At 41.3% G+C, this 22,876-nt stretch overlaps 1 protein-coding gene across 4 annotated transcripts in view; it reads left to right on the top strand.

The window, feature by feature from the left end:
• DAB1 (DAB adaptor protein 1) overlaps positions 1 to 22,876 on the top strand; it is a 1,094,927-nt gene that overhangs the window by 237,286 nt on the left and 834,765 nt on the right. For all 4 annotated transcript variants that reach the window (XM_081055475.1, XM_081055476.1, XM_081055478.1 and 1 more), the window contains exon 3: positions 9,379 to 9,494. The gene's annotated coding sequence lies outside the window, so the exon portion shown is untranslated. The remainder of the gene's footprint in view (positions 1 to 9,378; positions 9,495 to 22,876) is intronic.

Genomic DNA, 22,876 nt, shown 5'->3' on the forward strand with positions numbered 1-22,876 from the left:
GACCAGTGTCCTTGTCACCAAAAGCCTGTCAACAGTTGATCCAAATGTCTCATCACCGAGATATAAGTATTGCCTGTTGCTATCATGAAGTGCATCTTCTTGCAGCATTTTTCTAAGATTTATTTATTAGATTATTACTGTACACACAACTTAGAATCCTGTTTTTCACTGATCATTAATTCATTTTCCATATTATTAATTTAAACTCTGCAAACATAATGCTTAATAACCGTACAATATGCTGACCAGTGGCTGTCTCTTCTAATTATTCTTCCTCTCCTTTTTCTCCTCCTCCTCTTCCCCCACGTTTTTCTTCTGCTACTACTGGTACTAGTACTTCTTTATAACTTATCTTAATTGAGAGCTTTGTAACGTGTTAAATAGACTCTGAGTTAAATTCTTTCCTTGTAAAATTTCATTCAATCATCATAGTAACTCTATGGAGTAGGTTCTGCTATTATCTCTTTCTAGAGACAAATGTAAAGATGAGGAAACTAAGGCACCAAAAAGTTAAATAACTTACCTAAGATAACACAACTCTTAAGAAGAAGTAGAGCTAGGATTTTGTTTGCTCTGATTCTAGAACTGAAGTTTGTAAGCACTGCCAGTTTTGTTGTTGTTGTTGTTTTAGATTTTTTTATTGTCAGGCATCTAGGTTGATACCAATCTTTCCTTGTAATATCATCCTTGTATGTGTGTGTAATTGCTTTAGATTAGTTTCTCAAAAGCGATTTACAGAATAGGAATGACTAAGTAAAAAAGCATGAATATTTTGCAGACTCCACACATAAAGCCAAATTGCTTTCCAAAAGTTCTATCCACTTAACACTTCTGCCAGCAATGTACGAGAGTGACCATTCTATCACACATTGGTCAGAATAAGGCAAACAAAAGAAGACTTGAATGACCATGCATGACTACTATTTCAGACATAAACAGTATCTGATAATCACGGAGCTCCTGCTTATGGGTTACGAGTGTCTTATGTTAGAAACATTTAGGATCAGAATATTTGCGTTGAGACCTATGTCTACCATTGACTAACGGTTTGCTCTGAGATTTCAGTCTCCCTGTGTGTTATTTTATTTTATTTATTCTAATTGTTGGCAGGGGGTAGGGGAGTGGAGATTAAAAAGGAATTTGGAAAAGTAGGCGTGTTTCAGCTGGGCCTTAGATGTTGGGGTAGGATTTCAGTTGGTGAGGAGGGAACAGAAGGGCATTCAGGTAGAGGTGACTTGTGAACCAAAACCTAGAATTCATAGCTTGTTCTGGGGACAGTGGGATCAATGGATACTCACAGAATGGGGCAGTGGCTTGAGTTAGGGTTGGCGTGGCAAGCTTGGGCAGGTTGTTGAGAACGTCAGTTATTCCATGGAGTATGAACTTTGATTTATAGATAAAGAGATTCAATAAGAGTTTGCTTCCACTCTTGCCCTGAGGGAAGTGGCTTGATCAGATTTGTGTTTTTAGGAGACAGCTCTAAGTACATAGGAAACTAGAGAAACAAACAAACAAAAAACTGGACAGAGAGACACTAGTCAGGTAAGGTCAAAATAATCTAGGCAAAATATGACCAAGTCCTAACTTTACTTTGGAAAATAGGGGGACTCTGGCCGTAATAGAAGTACATACATTTTAGGGGGCACCCAGCAGAGGGATCAATTTCCATCTACAATTGGGGTCCAGGGAAAGAATTTAAGAACTGAAATGTATGGGGTGGACAGACAGCCACCCTGTAAGGAGGGCAACCTCATCCCCATTTTACAGATATGTGAAATGAGCCTCAGGTGGGTCAATCGACCTACTCAATTTATGCAGCCAGAAAGTTAAAATGTTATCGTTAAAGCCAAGTGTATCAGACCCCAAATCTCACTCCACTCTACTCCCTGTCAAGGCATCCTAGAGGAGGTAGTCGTTCAGGTGAGCCTTGAAGAATGCAGTCTTTCTCCAGATGGACTATGATGGATAAAGAGAATTCCAGGCAGGGAAAGTAGCCTGATTCAAGGCATTGCCTGGTGAGAGTCTGTGGTCCCTTTAAGAATGTACATACCTGCTTTCAGAGGTATGTATATACTAGAGTTAGTACTCAGTTAGTTGTTAACTGAGTACCACGTATCAAGTCCTATTCTTAGTGCTGAACACTTACTGAATCTTTCTCTCTTGCCTGTAGCTTACATGTAGGTACTTATTATCATGCCCATTTTAGAGATGATCAAATTGAAGACACAAAGCTAGTGGGTGGCTGAGCCAGCTTTTTACCTCAGATGTCCTGGTTCCTGAGCTCTTTACCACTTTGCGATCTGACCTCTTATGTACCGTGTGGTGGCTAGGAGCCATTCTTCCCTCGCACCAAAATTGAAGGAAACAGTAGAGTAAATCTATTTTTTTCTTTCCCCGAAGATGACATGAATGCCTTTGATGAGGACAGAGAAAAAACAGGGTGACTTGGATATCACTCTTCTTTTTTTTTTTACAACTCTGAATAATGACAGCGATTGGGAGAAGATATTTGTAAATGACACCTCTGATAAGGGGCTAATATCCAAAATATATAAGGAACTCATACAGCTCAATGACAAAACAACAACAACAAACAATCCAATTCAAAAATGAACAGAGGACCTAAGTAGACATTTCTCCAAAGAGGACATACAGATGGCTATTAGACATATGAAAAAGTGCTCAACATCACTAATCATCAGAGAAATGCAAATAAAAACCACAATGAGATATCACCTCACCCCAGTCAGAATGGCTTTCATCAACAAGACAAATAGTAACAGGTGTTGGAGAGGCTGTGGAGAAAAAGGAACCCTCATACACTGTTGGTGGGAATGCAGACTGGTGCGGCCGTTATGGAAGGCAGTGTGGAGGTTCCTCAAGAAATTACGAATAGAATTAGCATATGACCCAGCAATCCCTCTTCTGGGTATCTACCCCAAAAAATCTGAAAACATTTATACATAAAGACACGTGTGCTCCAGTGTTCATTGCAGCTTTGTTTATGGTGGCCAAGACATGGAAACAACCAAAATGTCCTTCGATAGATGAATGGATAAAGAAGTTGTGGTATATACATACACAATGGAATACTATTCTGCTATAAGAAAAGATGAAACACTGCCATTGGCAACATGGATGGATCTTGAGATTTTTATGCTAAGCCAAATAAATCAGAAAAAGTCATAAGCCATATTACTTCATTATATGTGGGATATAAAACTGAAAGCAACAAAAGAACAAGACAAACAAATAAAGAAACAAAAACTCATAGACACAGGCAATAGTTTAGTGGTTACCAGAGGGTAAGGGGGGAGAGGGGTGGGTGATGAGGGTAAAGGGGATCAAATATATGGTGATGGAAGGAGAACTGACTCTGGGTGGTGAACACACAGTGGGATTTATAGATGGTGTAATACAGAATTGTACACTTGAAACCTATGTAATTTTACTAACCATTGTCACCCCAATAAACTTTCATTACAAATAATAATAATGACAACTATCATTTACCAAACTGTGCTGTTGCGCAGGCGCCATGTGGGATGCTCTTAGGTCTGCTCTCTTGTGCATTTCCTGCTGGGCACTAGAGAGTATGTGGCACCAGAGGAGTAATGACTAGTGTGGAAACAGAGGGAGAGGCGAGCGTTGTAAACCATGCTAAAGCATGTGGGCCTTCATTGCATTGAAATGTATATTGGTGATTCTGAAGCCTGTATTGGAACAGACAGTAAAGACAAATTAGGGCGGCCGGTTGGCTCAGTGGTTAGAGTACAGAGCTCATAACACCAAGGTCACCGATTCTACCGGGCCAGTGAGCTGCGCGCTCCACACGGGCCAGCGAGCTGCAGCCCCCACACAGGCCAGTGAGCTGTGCCCCCCACACGGGCCAGTGAGCTGTGCCCCCCACATGGGCCAGTGAGCTGCAGCCCCCGCACAGGCCAGTGAGCTGTGCCCCCCACATGGGCCAGTGAGCTGTGCCCCCCACAAGGGCCAGTGAGCTGCGCGCTCCACACGGGCCAGTGAGCTGCGGCCTCCACAACTAGATTGAAGACAACTTGAGCTTGGAGCTGAGCCATTGGTGTCTATGAGATTTTGTTTCTTTGATTGTCTTGTTCCTTTGTTGCTTTCAGTTTTATATCCCACATAGAGTGAAGTCATGTGTTTTTTGACTTTTTCTGTCTGACTTATTTCACTTAGCATAATAATCTCAAGATGCATCCACGGTTGGCTCAGTGGTGGGAGCATGGTGCTTACAACACCAAGGCCGCCAGCTCGATTCCCACGTGGACCAGTGAGAGACAACTGCTTGAGCTTGGAGCTGAGCTGCGCCCTCCACAACTAGACTGAAAACAACCACTTGACTTGGAGATGATGGGTCCTGGAGAAACACACTCTTCCCCAATATTCCCCGATATAAAATAAAATAAAAAATAAAAAAAATAAATTAAAATGTTATGACTTGGATGCACATAGATGAAAACACTAACAAACATTTCACCTCTGTGGGATTTCGGGGAATTTGAAGTAGAAAAACAGACTACGGAAGAAGTGGGGCTTGCACCCCTGGAAACCTCAAGGAAAACTCCAGATTCTAGAAACTTTTGGAAGAAACCTTTGAACTTGCAATGAATGAAAGTGACATGATGTTAGAGACATCTCTGTCAGACCACAGTACATTATTCCAAATCGGTCCTGACTTTATTTTGTCCCAGAGGGTTCTTTACTGTTCTTCACATCATTGTCATGTCTTAAGAATTTCCCATTTCTTAAAACGAGTCCAGACGACACCTCTACATTTAGAAACGGAGGCCTGCCTTAAAAGACTGGATAGCACATCTTCGCAAGAGATGTTTACTGATCCTACGAAGTAATTATACATAGTGGAATAAAGAAGGTAAACCATAAAAAACAAAAACATATGGATCTTGTCTTTAGGGCAGTAGGGAGCCAAGGAAAGCTTTAAAGCCAGTGACTGATCAAATCCTGTTGAGAGTTCCAACTCCATTTCTGTGAGAGGAAAGGGAAGCTGATTTGGGGAGTGTTAGGAAACCAGAGGCAGCAGATTGGGGTAATCCAGATTACCTGGTAAAGGCCCAAACTAAAACAGTGCCCGTGGGAATGGAAAGATAGGGACAAACTCAAAAATAATGATGGACTCAATTAGGCCTCATGTCCAAATGCATATGAGGAGTGAAGGAAAGAGGTATTGGGGACGGCACCCACTTCCTTACTGGAATCCACACATTATTTATTTCCTTGCTTCGCTGGAAAACTCTGTCTCTACAGAGAAAGCGTATCTAATGTTGAGGCCAGAAGCAATGCACTTGTTTCTGTGCAGGGAAAGCTAAAAGTGTCACTTAGCGAGACACACAAAAAAGAAAAACCCAGATTTCCCTCTCCTCTCCACACTTAAAGAGAAAAATTATTTTGCTCATAACTTTGATGAGCTGGATGCATGTTCGGATATCATCCCAAGCACGCAAACTGCCCAGGCGCTGGGGAAATTATTAATATTTTACTGGTGGACTTGGTTGAACAAACACAATAAACACAGGCGCGGTGTCATTGCACTCTGGAAAAGCAGATGGCAGTCGGAAGCAAAGCTGCATCCGGCAGTTTGAAATTTCAAATTACATCAAATTGAAGCTTTGCTCGTGCCTCAGGCAAGATTTCCCCTCAAACGAAGGAGACAGGGGAGGCAAACCCTTTATTCCTGGGCTGGTTTGGCAGTGGCTGCTGACTGGTGCACTGCTTTCTATGATGCTGAGTGGCACGAGAGATGGAAGGGAGATGGGCTCTTTCTGTCTCAAGTTCCAGAGTATAATCTGGGAATGAAAACCAGAGAAGTCCCTAGGTCTCTAGGATCTCATCAACCCTAGCTCTATATTTTTGCACTTTTTGTTCTCTTGACCTAGATAAACTTGCCATTTTTGTCCCCTCCTCCCAACCTAGATAACTTCTGTCCTTTAGGACACAACTTATACATTGCTTGCTTTAATGTGAATAATGATTTTGTCAACCTGGCAGTTTCCTGCCCTCCCACCTGTAGCCCCACAGCCCACTGGGCTGCCTTCTGTCATAACACTTACCATCTTGGATAGCCAGCTAGACTTCGGTGATTGGAGGCTGTGAGCTCTTTAGAGCTGGGACGGTGCCTTTCTATCGCCAGTACACCAAGTACCGTCCCTAGAACATAGTAGGCACTAAATAAATGGGAGTCTTGTTATCATCATAATCACTGGGTGAAGATAAACATATGCTGTATCTGTGTATGTAACAAACACATAAAAAGGGTGGGTCCATCAATGTATACATGATGTCTGTTATAGAAGGTGTGTGGGAAAAGAATGTAGGTATGAGATATCGGTGTATGTACAGGGCATTTACACATTGTCTAGTTATTTAGGTCAGCTAAAACCCTAGCTAACTATCAAATCACATGAGGGTCTTTTTCAAACTATAAAGTGTGGAAATTCAAATTCAGTACATATATCTCAGGTGGTGCCCAGGAATTGGTAGGTTTATATCTGAATTCACATACAATTCAGATTGACAACCCAGATTGTGAGCCAGTCATTAAATTGGTCAGTATTTGCTGAGTGCCTAGAGTCTGCGAACAGTGTTGGAGACACTGGGGAACCCATTGGTAACCTAGACACAGTCACTGTCACTGTGACATTTGTATTTGGGGAGGAGGGGAAGGAAAAGAAGCAAATAAATCAATGACTACCCCCGAAGACTTGAAGGGGCACTAAGGCCTGTCAAGGAAATAAAGTAGGTAATGAAATAAGTAGTGAGTGGGGTGGTCAGGGATGTTCTCTCTGAGGAGCTGATATTTGAGCTGAAACCAAAATGATGTGAAGGAGGCAGTCTAATGAATATCCGGGGATGAGACTTTGAAGTAGTGGGAAGTACACACGTGATGGCCCTGAGATGGAAATGAGCTTGGCGTGCTTTGTGAACAGAAGTGTTCCTGGGCTCTGGAGGATGAACATAGGGTAGGGTAAATTAAGTCAGAGAAAGGGGCAGACCTCAGTGTGTTGTAGGAAATGGTAAGAAGACTCATTTGGAACAATTGAGAGACCGTGTTGGGAGAGTTTAAACGTAAGGGAGTAAAATGATCCCATTAAGGATTTTAAAAGATCACGTTGGGTGTTGTCTGGAGAAGTCTTTGTGTGGCGGCAAGAATGGTGGTGGAAAGACTGGAAGCTAACATGGTAATCTGGGAAAGAAGTGGTAATAATTGGAGAAGGGGAGGTGGAGAAAAGTGAGCAGACGGGATAGTATGCAGGTAGAGCTGGCAGGACGTGTTAAAGGATTGTATAGGATTTGAGAGAAAAAGCGAACCTGAAGATACCCAGGTATTTGAGCAACTAGATGGATGGTGATGCCCCTCTCTAGGAGATATATAAAGGGGTAGAGGGGGCGAGTCAGGGAAATGTGTTTATTGTGTCTTAGGCCTTTGTGCATTTCAAGTTGATGTACATTTGATATGCCTGTGAAATGTGCATGTGTGTAGGTCTTGTTTTCCCTGCAATCCAGATTAGCATTAGATCCAGAAGCTATCCCAAGAGGAAGCCTCCTGGTTTGATTAGATAGCTGGTTACACTTATATCCTCTGAGTTGTCTATTTTCATTCTGCAAATGGTTGAGTTGTTTCCCAACATCTAAGCTTATGAAACTTCCCTTTAATGTAAATAAAATAAAATAAAAATGATGTGCCCTCCCCCTGCTTACCATGAGAAGAGCTTAGTGTCCATTGGCTAAGAACTCTACACTAATGAAAAATTAATATTAATTTGCTTATGCTTTTGAATAAATTGTTTATTAATGAATCCCAATGAAGTGGCATCTCCCTACACTTAAAAATTCTACTATCTGGATATATGTGATATTGTTTTTTAGGGGATAGGTACTGTTGGTGTGTGTGTGTATATATATTCATGATACTTTGAAATAACTCTAAAACCCCTTATGGGATCTCTAGCCACAGTTTGGAAGATATTATAATGGAAATGGGATTCACCAACTAGTGTCTCACACACCCAATGTAACCAGCAGGTGTGTCTGGATTGGCTAACAGATTGTTATTGTTGTTGTTGTTATTATTATTATTATTATTATTATTATTATTATTACATAATGAAACCGCAATGCCTTTGGTAGGACTAGCACTCTCCTGTGGGTTCGAGTCTCACACTCACAATTTTCCCAAACCTGCCTGCCCCACTCCTTTACAACCTAGTTGACCTTGAAGACATTTGATTTGTGACCCCTTGGCCAGAATGCAGTTCTCTACGATTGGTAAAGTACTTTGCTATCTCTGATCTCATTTCAGCTTCATAAACCCCACGACCACCCCATGGTGGCGATGAGATAATATCATTCCCATCTTAAAGATGAGTTAATTGAGACTCAGTGTTTCAACAACTTGCCCAGTGTCACCTAGCTGGCAAATGGAATCACCGTGGCTGGAATCTAGGCCTCTTGACCCCTAGAAAGATGCTTCGTTCCTCACACTACACTGTCTTCCTTACCGTTTGTCTGAACTCTAGGCAAGCCAGATGTTACTATTGATGGATAGCCATTATATCAGATTTGAGGAAAAAGGAGTCAGCAGCTGACCTTCAGCAAAAGCAAGGGAGGAAATCTGCCCATTTCAGTGCAAGACATTCAAAAGTGGCCATAGGTAAAGCACAGGAAAGGAGATGAGGGAGTTTGTAGACAGTAGAATAATTCTATCCAAGCTGAGGGAAAATCAGAGATCACTGAAGGCAGAGAGCAAACAGGAGAAAAAAATACAACTGAAGAAGCCAGACATAGAAACCTTGACTTGCTGGTGCCCACACAAAGTCACCTCGAGAATATCTGCTTTGTTTTGTTTTGATTTTCCTCTTCAAATAGGGATGATCATAGAAGACCCATTCGCTTGGGTTGCCATGATGAGGAGAACAGAATCTTGGAGGTAACAACAATGTTCTACAAATAATACAATGAATAATAACTCTGTGATATGAAGCCCAGGAGGCTTTCAGATAACTTCTTTTTCTTTCCTCCATGGAGACTTAATATTTAATCTATGTGGTCATTGAAGTTTTTCTTGTCTGTCATAGGAAATTGTGGGCCCTGGATCCCTGTGACAGACCTCAAGGACACATAAGTTGAAAATTATATAGTGATTTTCCACAAATACCACTGGGTCAGGCACCTAACATATCGCAGTTCCCGATGGATAAAGAATTGCAAATGTTTACTTTAGGCAGTTAGATTTTGGGAAGTTGAATTTGAAACCGTGACTGTCTTAGTCTGTTGGAGCTGCTATACTACACTACCATAGAGTGGGTAGTTTAAACAACAAATATTTATTTCTCACAGTTCTGGAAGCTGGAAAGTTCAAGATCAAGGCTCTGGCAGATTTAGTCTGGGTCTGGTGAAGGCTCGCTTCCTGGTCCACAGAGGGTTCATCCTGTTGTGTCCTCGAATGTCCGAAGGTATGAGAAAGCTCCCCGCGTTCTCGTGTATATGGGTACTACTCCTATTTATGTGGGCCCTGCCATCATGCCCTAATCACCTCCCAAAGGTGCCCCCTCCAAATACCATCACAGTGGGGATGAGGCCTCAATGTAGGAATTCTAGGGGGATACAAACAGTGAGCCTCTCTCAGGGACCATGGGCTTTGAACTTGAAAGGACTGCATTTCTTGTTCACGTTGAGTAAGCTTCAGCTTTCCCTGGTATCTTCTGGGTAGTCTGTTGATTTTATCGGAAATGCTCTCCAAAGGTGACAGGTCACCAGCCATGACAGTTTTCTTCATGTGCCACAGATATCCTTTTCTCATGCTCTGGTTTCTAGTTTCGATTGTGGCTTCAGAACATCTCAGCAAGGAGCCTTGGGGAAATCTGTGAGGGACGTGGTGGGATTTTCTGCGTGCTGCACAGGTTTATGAGTAATCCCATGAGCTAAGCTGAACCTCAGAAGGAGACAAACATGGGCGGTTGTGATATTCTCTGTCCATGTTTTTTTTTTTTTTTTTTACTGCTTCTGAAGCAAGGCTCTCTCACCTCTAGATGGGGTCTATTTTTCTTTGCACTCAGGATTTATTGACTATAACCCCCAAAACACAAAATGGATCTAAAATGGAAAGGTGGTAAATCCCCATTTTTTCAAAATCCGTGCTGTCAGAGATGCTCTATGATGATCATTGATTGGATTGCAAGAATTCAATAAGACAGCATATTTTTAAGTACCTTGTAATCGTATATGTAAAGAAGCCGTTTCTAACGTTTCTAACCTATCTCAGACTCTGGACTCCTTTTGAACATCAAGAAGTTTTGTGACACATGATAATAGTTACACTTTAGTGTAACTATTAGATGAGAAAAGACACAATGACCAAAAGCTGTACTGAATGGCACAGAGCCATTTTAGAAGGAATTGAGATGTTAAGTGGATACAAACATTACATAAAACCCCCACACATTTAGTATATGTGGAGCTTTATGCATATTTTGAAAAATATTTATGTATTGCCAAGGCATCATTTTTTTTCAGTTCACAGGCAATATTTGATGGATATACAGATTCTTGAACTCCTGGTAAAATGTTTATCTCTTCTGGGCTCTGTTGCCCACCGGTTGAGAAATGCTGAATTATTAAATTATTTCTAATTCTGTGAAAAGTGAACATTCGTATGTAAAATGTACAAAGATTAGGTAACCATATTATTTTGTTTATTCCTCAGTTATTACAGATAAACAGGAATGACAAAAAGGTTTATGAGCTTATATGCATCATTTCTTTGCCTCTGATCACCCAACAATTCAATAGTATACAAATGACAGACTAGTTATGGCATTTAAAGGGGTTTTTAAAATGATAGGTCTTATGTAGTGGAAGAATTCAGAAAGACCTAGATCCATAGCTGCTTGGGATCCATTGTTTCCAAGCTTTGCATCTTTGATGAACGTAAGCTTTCTGTCTCAATTTCCTGATTTGAAACTTGGGAATATAAATACCTACTTTGCAGCATTGCTGTGAACCTCTGCATATGATCGGCATTTGGCAAATAGAAACTATATTCTAACCCAACCCCCACTTTGCAGATAAGAAAATAAAGAGTCAGAAAGATTGAGACTTAAAGGACACACAAAATAATTAGTTTGGGACAGTGCAAAGCAAAGACTTCCTGGCTCATGCATTTGTATTCGACCATAATTCTAAAATTCATACTTTCTTCTTTCAACCCTTAAGACATCCATGCCAATTTCAGAGGCTGGAATTGGCAAGAGGCTGACAGACAGAGTTTTGTTTTTAAAAGAGACCAGAAAAAACTCCCAGCGTCTGCAATACAAATTCTTAGAATAGTTTACAGTAAGTACTACTTTATCCCAGAAACTCAGATGGAGGGTTTCTGCTCTTCCTGCATTCCCTGATTCTGCTACCACTTGGAAAGCCCTGTGGTTCACAGCTAATTAAAGAGGGATGGAAGAAAATTATACCTCTGTTGATGCTATTGTTTTAATCTATTTCAAAAGCTTCTTAACAGCAAGGCAAGGAGCAGTGGACTAAGAGGGAGTTGTCTCTGACAGAGAGGGCACAGGAGACACTAGAATGATTTCCATGCATCCACTATCATTTCATTAAGGGGCTTTTATACTTTCTGTTGTTACAGATTCTCCCCCACACACACATAAGCACGCGTACACACACACACACACACACACACACACTTTCAGATAATATTCTAGGATCTGATGAATCTCAGGAATGCAGGGAGCCCCAGAAGAGAATAAAATATCGTTTATATTTTGTATTTATTATATGTCTTGTACCCTGTTTCCACTCTCATTTCCTCATTTAATTACCACAAATAGCAATTTGTCCCCATTTTATATAATACCAAAACTTTGTGAAGTTAAGATCACCTAGCTAATAACGGTCAGAGCTGAGATTCAAAACCACATCTTTATTGTTATCATTATAATCAGTCATGAGCACTTACTATGGATTGAGCCTTCTAAGTACTTTGAATATATTAATTTATTTAAGTACACTTCATATATATTTAAATGGTTTATGTCTCACAAACCCCTAAAGTAGGTATTATTATTATTGTTCACACATTTTCCCAAGGTGGTGCAGATGATAACCCAGTTAGTTTAATTCTAGAAGCTATACTTTTAACTACACTGCTCTGTCTGAATCCAAACAAGATGTTTTCCAGCTCTGCACCTTGCTTCACTATTAGGCTTTCAGGATTAGAAGATTTTTCAGGACATTATGGACACAAGGGAGCACATCTCCTTGAGAGTATGACCCAATTCAGTTATACCTGAGTTAAAATCCTCCCCGCTATTTATGACAGTGTTAATCACAAACTGGACAGTGGACAACTTAATGGACAATAGTAGGTACTGTTCAGGATCAAACAGGTGAGCATTAATAGGTCATCTGGGTCCCTTGTTGCTTAACAAAGCAAGGCATATTTTTATGTGATTCAGCATTGTGAACAAGTAAGTACCTGTAAGGAAAGGCTTAAGGATCGTCCACACCTAGGACAGTGCTAATTAACAGGAAATGAGCAAAGCATGCAATCAGCACCTAGGATAGCGCCATCCTCTCCAGGGCTCCCAAACAATGCTGTTGGCTGCTATGATTGGGAACTGCAATTGGCAGCACTGTGCTGTGCAATTGGCCCTGCCCTAAAGCTGAAACTTTAAAAGCTCTTGACCTTCTTGTCCTAGACTTCAAAGAGTGGATATTCAGTTTCTTTGTGTCTATAGTAATCTAAAATAACACATGTATTATTTCTCATGATTTTGTGGATTGGCTAGGCAGTTCCTCTGCTGGTTTCCCCAGCTCATTCATGCAGCTGCATTAAGCTAGAGGATTGGCTGAGCTGAAAGGTTCCCTCATATGTGTAGATGGCTTCCCTCACATGTGTAATATTCGGTGCCGGATGTTGGCTGGGCTGCCTCCTTTCCTCTCCATGTGGATTTTTGTCCTACAGTAAGCCACACCAGCTTCCTTACATGGTGGTAAGGCAACATTCCTCTTCTTGAAACCTAGTTTCCAGAATTCACAAAAAGTCCGTTCTCCTACATTCGAATGGTCGAAACAATGGCATTGTACACCAGAAGCTAAACATTAATGAATGCCAACTATAATTTTATATATATAATGTGATGGCTCGGTGTGAGGTCGGAGGGATAGTGGATGGGGGGAGGGGGGTTCACAGTGTGAGGGATATAAATGGTGAACGTCTAAGTATTACCTTGTCTTGTACACCTGAAACTAATAAATTAAAAAAAAATTACAAATAGAATTACCATAAAAAAAAACAAGTGTCAAGTTCATCCCAGATTCAAGGGGTCAGAAAATTGACTCCACTTTAATGCAACAAGCTGCAAAAAAAAGAAAAAGAAAAGAAAAGAAAATTGCAGCCATAATTAACCACAGCCTCCTTAAAATAACTGGTCAAGATAAATCACAGTGAGAAATAGCAAACCTATTCCATGACCCCTCAGTGAAATCCCACTCTAGCTCATTCTCCATATAACACGGCTGCATTTTGTATGGACCTCTATTATGATACTAATCTATTTGTTCACTGAACAAGCAATTATTGAAGATCGTTTGTGAGCCAGGCAAGGTGCCAGTTTTTTTAATTAACATTAGTTCATCAAGTTATTACAAGAATCTGTCAGGTTTTTATCATTCCCTTCCACTCCCATTTAAAGACGAAGGCACCAAATCTCAGAAAGATGAAGTTGCCCAATGCACAGTCAGACACAGCAGTCTCCCATTTTAGTAGTCTAAGTGCCCCTTGGGTACTTAGTCTGCTGCACTGCAGTTCTCCGTTTACCTGTCTGCCTCCCCCAGCGAGCGTGATCTTCCTGAGGACAAGACTGTGTATTTCTGCTTAGTGCATTACCAGTTCATAGAACGCTGCTGGGGTTGATTTGTAGATTCTCAGTAAAGGTTGGATGGAGAGATGAATGGACTTCCAAACTACGATGCTATATTCTTTCTTCTATGAGTCTCTCCAGTTTATGTTATCTGAGGCCATGTACTTGAGAATAATATGACTGGAAGTAATAATCAACAACATTAATCAAAAGCTTATTGTATGCCAGCAGCTATTCGTCATTTTTTCCCATATTTATTTCATGTATTCTCACCATCTACAAGATGGGTACTAGCATCTTGATTTTACATGTGAGCAGCCAAGGGGTTTGGAGAACAGGATTAGATTGCCCAAGGTGATACACCTCTTAGGAGACAGAGTGAAACTTGAACTCAGGACTGTCTGCCTCCTAAGGCCATATTCTTGCTGACTGGATTATTCAATTAACCCAACCCTGTGGCCTTTCTGCAGTGTTTCCTGGAAGAAAACTTTACGAGTTCATGTGAAAGGAAACTTACCTCAGATAAACCTCCCCATCCCCTACTAAATAAAATAGAAGGAAACTCAATACGTTCCATGTTCTGGCTCCAAACTACCTTGCTAGCTTTATTTTCTCCTCAGCCTATCTATAAATTCCTATCACCTTCCTCACTCTATGAGATAGCCTCAACTATCATATACCTTGGCTTTTGCTGATAATGTTCCCTCCATTCTTCACACGTTGAAATTCTTCCTACTCTTCATGACTAACCTAAGTGACTCTTCTTTGATAAAACTTTTTTTTTAATTTCTCCAGATGCCACTAATCACCTATTTGTCAGTATTTCTCCAGCAAATAATGTTCACCTTTATTTAGCCTCATTCCATCCCAGTTCCCTGCTTACATGCCGGTCTTCCACTAGACAATGAACTCCTTTCTGCCTCCATGTCTCCTCCTTTCACATCTTTTCCCCAATAGATGTGACATTTCTGCTCTGTCCAGGCAATAGGGTATAGCCCAGGACTACAGGGAAACTAAGACATCAACCCTATCGCAGGAAACATACAGCATTCAGCACGGAGAAACCACTGAATGCACACTAAGTGAATGGATGAAAGAGCACGCCTAGGGAGAAGTTGGGCACAAGCAATTCCAATGTCAGACCTATACTAGAAATATGGGCAGTGCCTACACTATAGACATTTGGTAAATACTCATTCATTTATCTACTCTCTATACTGTGATAGGCCTAGGTTCATATCCAGTTCTTATTATCTTGGTAACTTTGAGCAAATCACTTTAACTTTCTGAAGCGTACTTATCAAATCTGGGAAACAGTCAATACTACTGACCTGATAGAATTTCTGTGAAAATTACATACATAGCAAATGCCTATAGTGAGAACTCAATATATTTCAGCACTCTAAACTCTTCTGAACTTAATTCCAGAAAGAATATGTAGCAATTCAAAATACAAAATTGTTAGATGAATGGGTAGATGGATGGACGGATGGATGGATGGACGGACGGACGGACGGATGGATGGATGGATGGATGGATGAGGCAAGAATTAAGTGGGGTAAAATTCCAGGGCAGGATGACAGAGACAGACCCCAGTAGGCAAGAAAGCGTCAAGGGGCTCTGAGCCACCAAAGCCCTGGAAAACAGCCCCTTCTGCTACCCCGATCCCCTCCCCAAAGGCCATGCCACTGTTCCTCCCCTTCACAGGGGGCCCAAACAGATTGTTTGTCTCCTCTTTGTGTGTTGGGGATATGTGATTTTACTGTCAGCATGGTGTTTCTAATGAAAGGCAAATGGTGTCCAATGTGACTTGGAAAAAAACGTACAAACAACAACAAAATTATATGTTCTTTTTTCCTGTAGTGTTCGCAGAGAGAATATGTGACTTGTTTGCTGTCAATATGGCTTATAATGACATGGTGCACAGAAGCACTGCCAAATGTGTGCGGCATTCATTATACACATGTATTAAATGTAATGCGATATGAATTTGGCAGCAGAGCAGATGAGAGCTGCCCTGGGGCTAATGTGGAGTTACAGCACCTCTTCCTGTGCAATGATTAAGGGGGGAAAGGGGAAGTGGGCAGTAGCATGTGTGTATAGCAGGATATCTAGAATTTTCAGGACTGATTCTGGGTGAGGTAGAGAGAAAGTATTAGAGCTCAAAGGGCCCTTAAATATAGCCTTTTTTTCCAGCAGCAACAACAACCATTTAATAGCCACTTCTTGAGCCCCTACTAACTGCCAGGCTTGTAACAGGCCCTGGGAGTAAGGTGCTTCACCAGTGTTTAAGAAGTTCAGAAGTTAGTAGGGGAGAGAAACAAATACAGAGGGAATGACAATACATCGTGATACATGCAATCATATTTACAGGCTAAGGTTAATAGAAAATTACAGAGGAGGAACCTAAACCAGCCTAATGTCATTTCCTCGGAGGTGCTTTCCCTGAGCCCTCATATATGACCAGCTCGTCCTATTATATGCTCTCATGGCACCCTGGGCTTTTCCTTCATGGCATTTGCCATGGTCTAAAGTTAGTTGTGTATGTGACAGTTTCATCAGTGTCTGTCTGGCCTCTAGACTCTAAGCCCCGTGAAGGCAGGGGCCTCATTTGTTTTACTTACCTTATATCTCCATCACCTAGCACAGTATCTGGCACATAGTTGATGTGCCAATAATATTTGAATGGAGATTAGAATGAATTGATACTGTCACATATGAGCTTAATCTTGAAGAACGTGGAAGAAATCAGCCAGGTAAAAAGGGTGAAGGGAAAGGTGGATCAAAGGAAGGGGCATGCAGCAGGTGTATAAAATTACAGAGGCAAGAACGTACAGAACAAAATTGAGGGGAAAATCAATAAAAGTGGACTGTTGGGATTCTTAACTATATCATTCACATTTTCTCTAGTAAGGTGCAAACTTCCGTGTGAGGCCAGCCCTCACTGGTAGTGTCTACGAGGAAACACAGAAGAAACACTAGATTTTTGATGGAAATGTCATTTGGGAAGCATATGGGAGGCAGAACAAACATTTTGATGATGAGCTAGGCAGTAAAGGCACTAGTGTAGCTGTTAAATCAAACCACGTCAGAATGAGAATATAGCTAAAGAATGTTTAAGAAATATTCTAACTGGTGAGATGATAATAAGAAGGGGTATATCCATCGCCTTGTTGATGAAGCTTATTGGAGGAAATGGCTCCAATGGAACAAAATTGTTCTGAATGAAACTGTCTCATTAAACATACATTCATAGCCATGGACAATTAAGAGGAACAGCATTAACAATGACTAATGTTTTTTGAGAAATCGTTATATACCAGGGAGGCGCAGTGATAATTAGTTTCCTTGTGCTATCACATGCAATATTCCCAGTACCATGAGGAAGGCACTCTGAAGATCCCACTTAAAGAAGGGACGAGTAGAAGGAGACCGAGTGAGGTTAAGTAACTTGCTCAAGGTCATCCAGCTAGGCAGAGGCATAGCCAGGATTTGAATTGAGATCATTTGCCTTCTGAAGCCACTCCTTTGACCACCACGTTGCTGAACCAGGCTTTAAGACAGCGGTGACAGCTATGTCTGGGTTTAAGTTTACATTTAAGCCCACTTGGCTCCTTCATCTTCTGAATTCAACATTTAGTAAAAAACGTGTCTTGCCCATCTATTGACTTTTCAGGAAAATAATTTGGGTCCTAGCGCCAGTTCTTTGTGGACTTTGGATATGCTTGCTGTCATAGTGACTCTCATGAATTTGGAGATTTGCAAGAGTGTTAGGGAGTGATTCTTGGAAATATTCAGCATCAACAAGGGGGTGGGGGATTCAGTAGCCCAGAGATGATGTTGGGGGGGTATGAGTCAGATCATAGGGAGTCTGCTATGTCACAGGGAGGAGTCTGACTCAGTTGATACTTTTAAAAAGGAGGAAATAGAAAACTTCAAAGGCTAAGGGTTTTCTACAGTCCTTTGTTAAACACCTTATACATGTGTATATTATACACACAAATACACACATATGTGCACATGTATACTATAAATATACACATTCACATATGTATACTAATATGCACACACATTATGTATACACTATACACATGCACATATTGTCATAATTAAAAAATATAAACATAGGTATAGACATATTTACCTTGAATTATACCATCTGACTTTTATGAACTCTTGTGTACATTCTATGCTATGCCTTCACATGCATTATGTTATTTAACCTTACCAACAACCTGAGGAAGTAATTGTTATTATTTTCATTTCTTTTTCCAATGAGGGAAACAAGGCTCAGAGAAATTAGGCCACTTGCCAAAGCCACGGCGTCACTCTCTAGCTGAGCCAGTATTTCCTCAGTCTGTCCAGCTCCTCCAGGCATCTTCCATTAACAGCCATGTGATTCTGTCTCTTTTACCTACTGCTACTGTTTGCAGGTAGCTCTGCAAACAGGTTCCTCTGTGAGCTGGCTCCTCTGTGAGCTCCTGAAGGTCAAAGCTGGAGTCCATGCCTCTGTGTCTCCCAGATTTAGCGCTAGCCCATGTCAGCGCCTGCGAGTGCTTCTGGAGTAAATGAAGGAATGTAGTGTCTCAGTGTACCTGGATATGAAGTGAGGCAGCTGGGCTAGAACCAGACTCCCTAAGCAGAGCATGAAGGATCTCTGTTCAGCTTCCAAAATTCTCTCTGTTCTCTGAAATCTGGCACTTAGAGCCATTTCCTCTTTGGAGCTGATCACCAGATACTGTCCTGGGCATCAATTACCCCACTGTACCCCACTTTCTCAGTACATACGGATATATATATGGCTTCTAATTTCCCATCTTGGAAGTCCTGTATCTACTTTCTCAATATTTAATGCAAGCACGGATTTCCCTTTTGTGAGCCTGCTTCTCTCCCTTACTGGACCATGAGCTCCTCAGGAGTTAAAGGGAGATAAAAGCATTCACATTTGTTGAGCTTGAAACGCATGCCAAACTCCATATCAAGGCCATCACAGTCATGAGTTTATTTGATCTTCACGACAATTATTAGAAACAGTTATTTTCTGCCTTCACAGGAGAACCAGTTTGGGCTCAGAGAGCAGTATACTCTGAGTGCTAACACACAGGAAGAATGCAGCCGAGCTGGAATTTAAACTTAGGTCTTTCTGACTCCAAATGCCATGACATGGGCACTGACTTTCTCACCTTAGCCTCACTGCCACATAGCCCAGGCTTCCTCTGCCAGAGACACCATCCCTCTCTCCGCTCACACTCTCCCCCTGCATCAGGACCCAATGGCGACAAGCCGGGCAGCCTGGAGGGCTGGCATCTTAGAATGCAGCACAAGGTATGCCAGTGAGAGATACAACAGTTGGTGAACAGTTGGCGAATGGATATTTTTATGCAAGGGTTGCCTAGAGAGAGAGGGGAAAAGAGTAAAAAAAAAATGTTTACAAAGAAGCCACAATTAATAAGGTCTTTGTTAGCTTTTTGGATTTAGATTTTCAAGTCCATTGCTTTGGGTTTGAAAAGGAACAGAAAGGTTCCCCAGGAGCCAAGCTCCCCAGCTCCCAAAGCAGGAAGGCATTTCGGAAACCAGTCCAACCCTGAGTGTGTTGAGGATTTTAATTATTCAGCAACAAGCTCAAAGATGCTCTAAATTCCTTTAGACAGCATCTTGTCTGGATCATTTATATCTGGCTGATCAGTGTGCAGGCTTCAGAATTAAGATGACAAGAAGAAAGAAAAAGAAAAAAGGAAAAGAGAGCATCGTGACTAAGGTATCAGGGAGAACTGTAGCCACTCTAAATCTCTTGCCTATAATTTTACATCCCTCTCTGGGCTTCAATTTTCTCATCCGTAAAATGGGACTAATAGCAAGTGGGTTATTGTGAAGATGTAAAAAAAATGCCCTGTAAGTCTTACAACCACTTTGAAATAAGATAATTGGTTTTTGTAGAGCACTATTTTTTTTATAAAGGTCTCCACTTCCCTTATCACTTTTTACACATAAATTTACTCTGCAAGCATTTATAATACATATAATAATAATAATAGCTGCCATGTATCCAGTGCTTAGAATGTTCCAGATTCATATTTTGCTATAATTGACCCTTGCCCTGATCCTATAAGATAGGTCCCGTTTTTCAACTGAAGTAGGAGGTTAAATAGTATAACCAAGGTCAGTAAGAAGCAGCTTCAGCACTCAGAAATCACTCTGGAGTGGACAGGTTGGTTCAGAGTATGAGAAGTAACTCATTCTGCTCTGTGCCCCACCACCATCCAAAGAACTGACATAGGGATAGATATTCTGCTATACGTTGAATTGTGTCCCCTTCAAACAAGGTGTGTTGAAGTTCTCGCCCCCAGTACCTCAGAACGTGACCTTATTTGGAGATAAGGTCTTTACAGAGGTAATCTAATTAAAATGAGGTCATTGGGATGGGCTCTCATCCAATGTGACTGATATCCTTATAAAAAGGGATATTTGGACACAGACAAATGCACATGGAGGGAAGAACACAAGGAGAAGACAACTATCTACCAACCAATGAGAGAGGCCTAGAAAACATCTTCCCTTCAGAGCCCTCAGAAGGAAACAACCGTGCTATAATCTTGAGTTCGGACTTCTAGTCTCCAGAACTTTGAGACAATAAAATTCTAGTTTAAGCTAGCTGATGACACTGTTATGATAGTCCTAGCAAACGAATACGCATTCTGAACCCCGTTTTCTGGATGAGGTACTAGAAGAGGAAGAGACTAAGGTGACTAGCTCCAGTTGATAAGTGGGGTTCCTGAGATTTGTACCCCTTGCCCCCTTCCACTCCTGCCCCTGAGTTGCTAGAAAGAAAGCTCTTTGGGGGCTGGAATTTATCTTGGCTTGTTCACTGCTGTGTCCCCAACATTCATATCAGTGCATGACATATAATAAACTAATGCTTGTTGAATGAATGAATGACTACTTTTCTACCAGCTTACCTAGAGCCTCACTATTAGGACAAGATGATTAAAAACCACCAAAAACAGGCACATCACATGGAAACAAAAGTTCTAACCACTCACAGTAATTGTCACAACAAAGTGTTTTGTGCTTTGTGTTCAAATACTCTTTCCATAGTCAGACACAAATATGGACAAGTTTTCAAACAAACTCATTAGAAGTCTTGTTTCATAGATTATCAGGTACCAAACTCCAAGGTCCTACTTCTTACTTGTGTTTGGAAACCAGTGACTCACCCACCTTCCTTCCTTCCTGGTTTCTGCCCATGTAGCAGTGGCATCAGCTGTTTTCTTTCCTGCCTCATCCACTACTTGTTCGTTTTGCTTTATAGGTTTTTTTCTCATTTTTCCAAAGTCTGAACTCTGGAGTGCTCCAGGATTCTGTTTTCCTCTGTCTACATTCACTCCTTTGGTAGGCCCCTCTGTCTTGTGTCTTTAAGTACTGTCTATATGTTGACAATATCTGAATTTATATCACCTGGCTTGACTTCTACACTGAACCCCAGACTTGTATATTCAACAAGTCTTAGCATTTTCATTTGGATGCGTAATACGTACCTCAATGTCAGTATGTTCAAAACCAAACTCCTGCGTTCTCCCCTCACCTCAAATAAAACACTGCTCTCTACTAACAGCCTTCCCTGTCTTCACAAACGGTTACTTTATTCTTCCGATTTGATTCCTTACGGTGAAAACCTTGAGGCTTGCTTGACGCTTCCTCTCTCTCACACCTAATATCCAAGCATTTGGCTAATCTCATTGGTGGTAATTACAAAAAGTATTTGGAATCTGGCCATGGCCACTTATTATTCCCTCCATTGCGACTACCATCGTCTGTAGCTGGACTATTCTAATAGCTTCTTGACTGGTCTTTCTGCATACACCCGTGTCCCCACACAATCTCTTCTTCACACGTTTTCCCGAGCAATTCTATTAAAATCAAAGTCAAGTCACATAGTCCTCTGCCCAAAATCTTCCAACACTACTACATGATTTCGCACCCCACTACCTCTTGGACTTCACTTCTTCACTTACCAGATCACATCCAGTTTTATGATTTACATTAACTGTGATCAAGTTTGCAAAGAAACAGGCACCTCGTGGACCCAAGATTTTTCCGAGGGAGTAATTCTCACGTTGATTCTTCTAATAACCAAGCTCTTGTCCACGTTCCCTGTGCCAATGCTTTCCAAACTCTTTGTAGGTCCTCTCCCAAGACAAGGCTAACTAGACTACATGTTGCTCCACTACTCATTACAATAGTCACCTCATTTGCATACGATTTTTCTCATTATCATATTGTTAGTAGGAGGCGTAGCCGACCTACAGTGATACAAGTGCCTTGATTGCCTCTTCTCGATTTTGGTCACACTTCATCTGAATGAGGCTGACCTCATTCTTATGGTTCCAAGAAGGTAAATAAGCTGCAATCTCCTCCTTATCCTGTCTGTTTTCCTGAACTTTTTGATATGCTGGGTGTCTTCTCTCAACTCTTGTCTACTCCGTACACTGCCCCAGGAGACTGACCTATATGAAATGCATCAGTGGGCTCTGGTGCTCTAAGGCTTCTGGATGGCTGTGAGGAGGGAGAAAAGTAAGGTCAGGGTATATTTTTTTTCTGGTTTCCTCCCTGTGAGGTCACCTTGGACTGACTGGCCCAGATGTCACTAATCCTTCAATGGGTGCTACTCTACAGAACTCCCTCTCATTTCATGTTCTGATAATGGATCTCTCCTAACTCTTCCATTCCAGCTGGGGGTATTAACCTTCACTGTTATTAGGTCTGGGTTATTGCCCCATCTCTTAGAGTTCTCTTCCCTTCCCTGCACCTTTATAATAGTCCCTCATTGAGCTATTCTCATCTGAGTGTGTCACCAGTTTCTTCCTGAAAACCTGACAGATATGCCTGGTGATCTATAAATTTTCCTGTTCTACTATGTTTTATCTGTGGTAGTCAGACTTGATCTATTCCCTTCCTTTGATACAATA

This window comes from Rhinolophus hipposideros (genome assembly GCF_964194185.1).
Source record: "Rhinolophus hipposideros genome assembly, chromosome: 8".
NCBI classification, from domain to species: Eukaryota; Metazoa; Chordata; class Mammalia; order Chiroptera; family Rhinolophidae; genus Rhinolophus; species Rhinolophus hipposideros.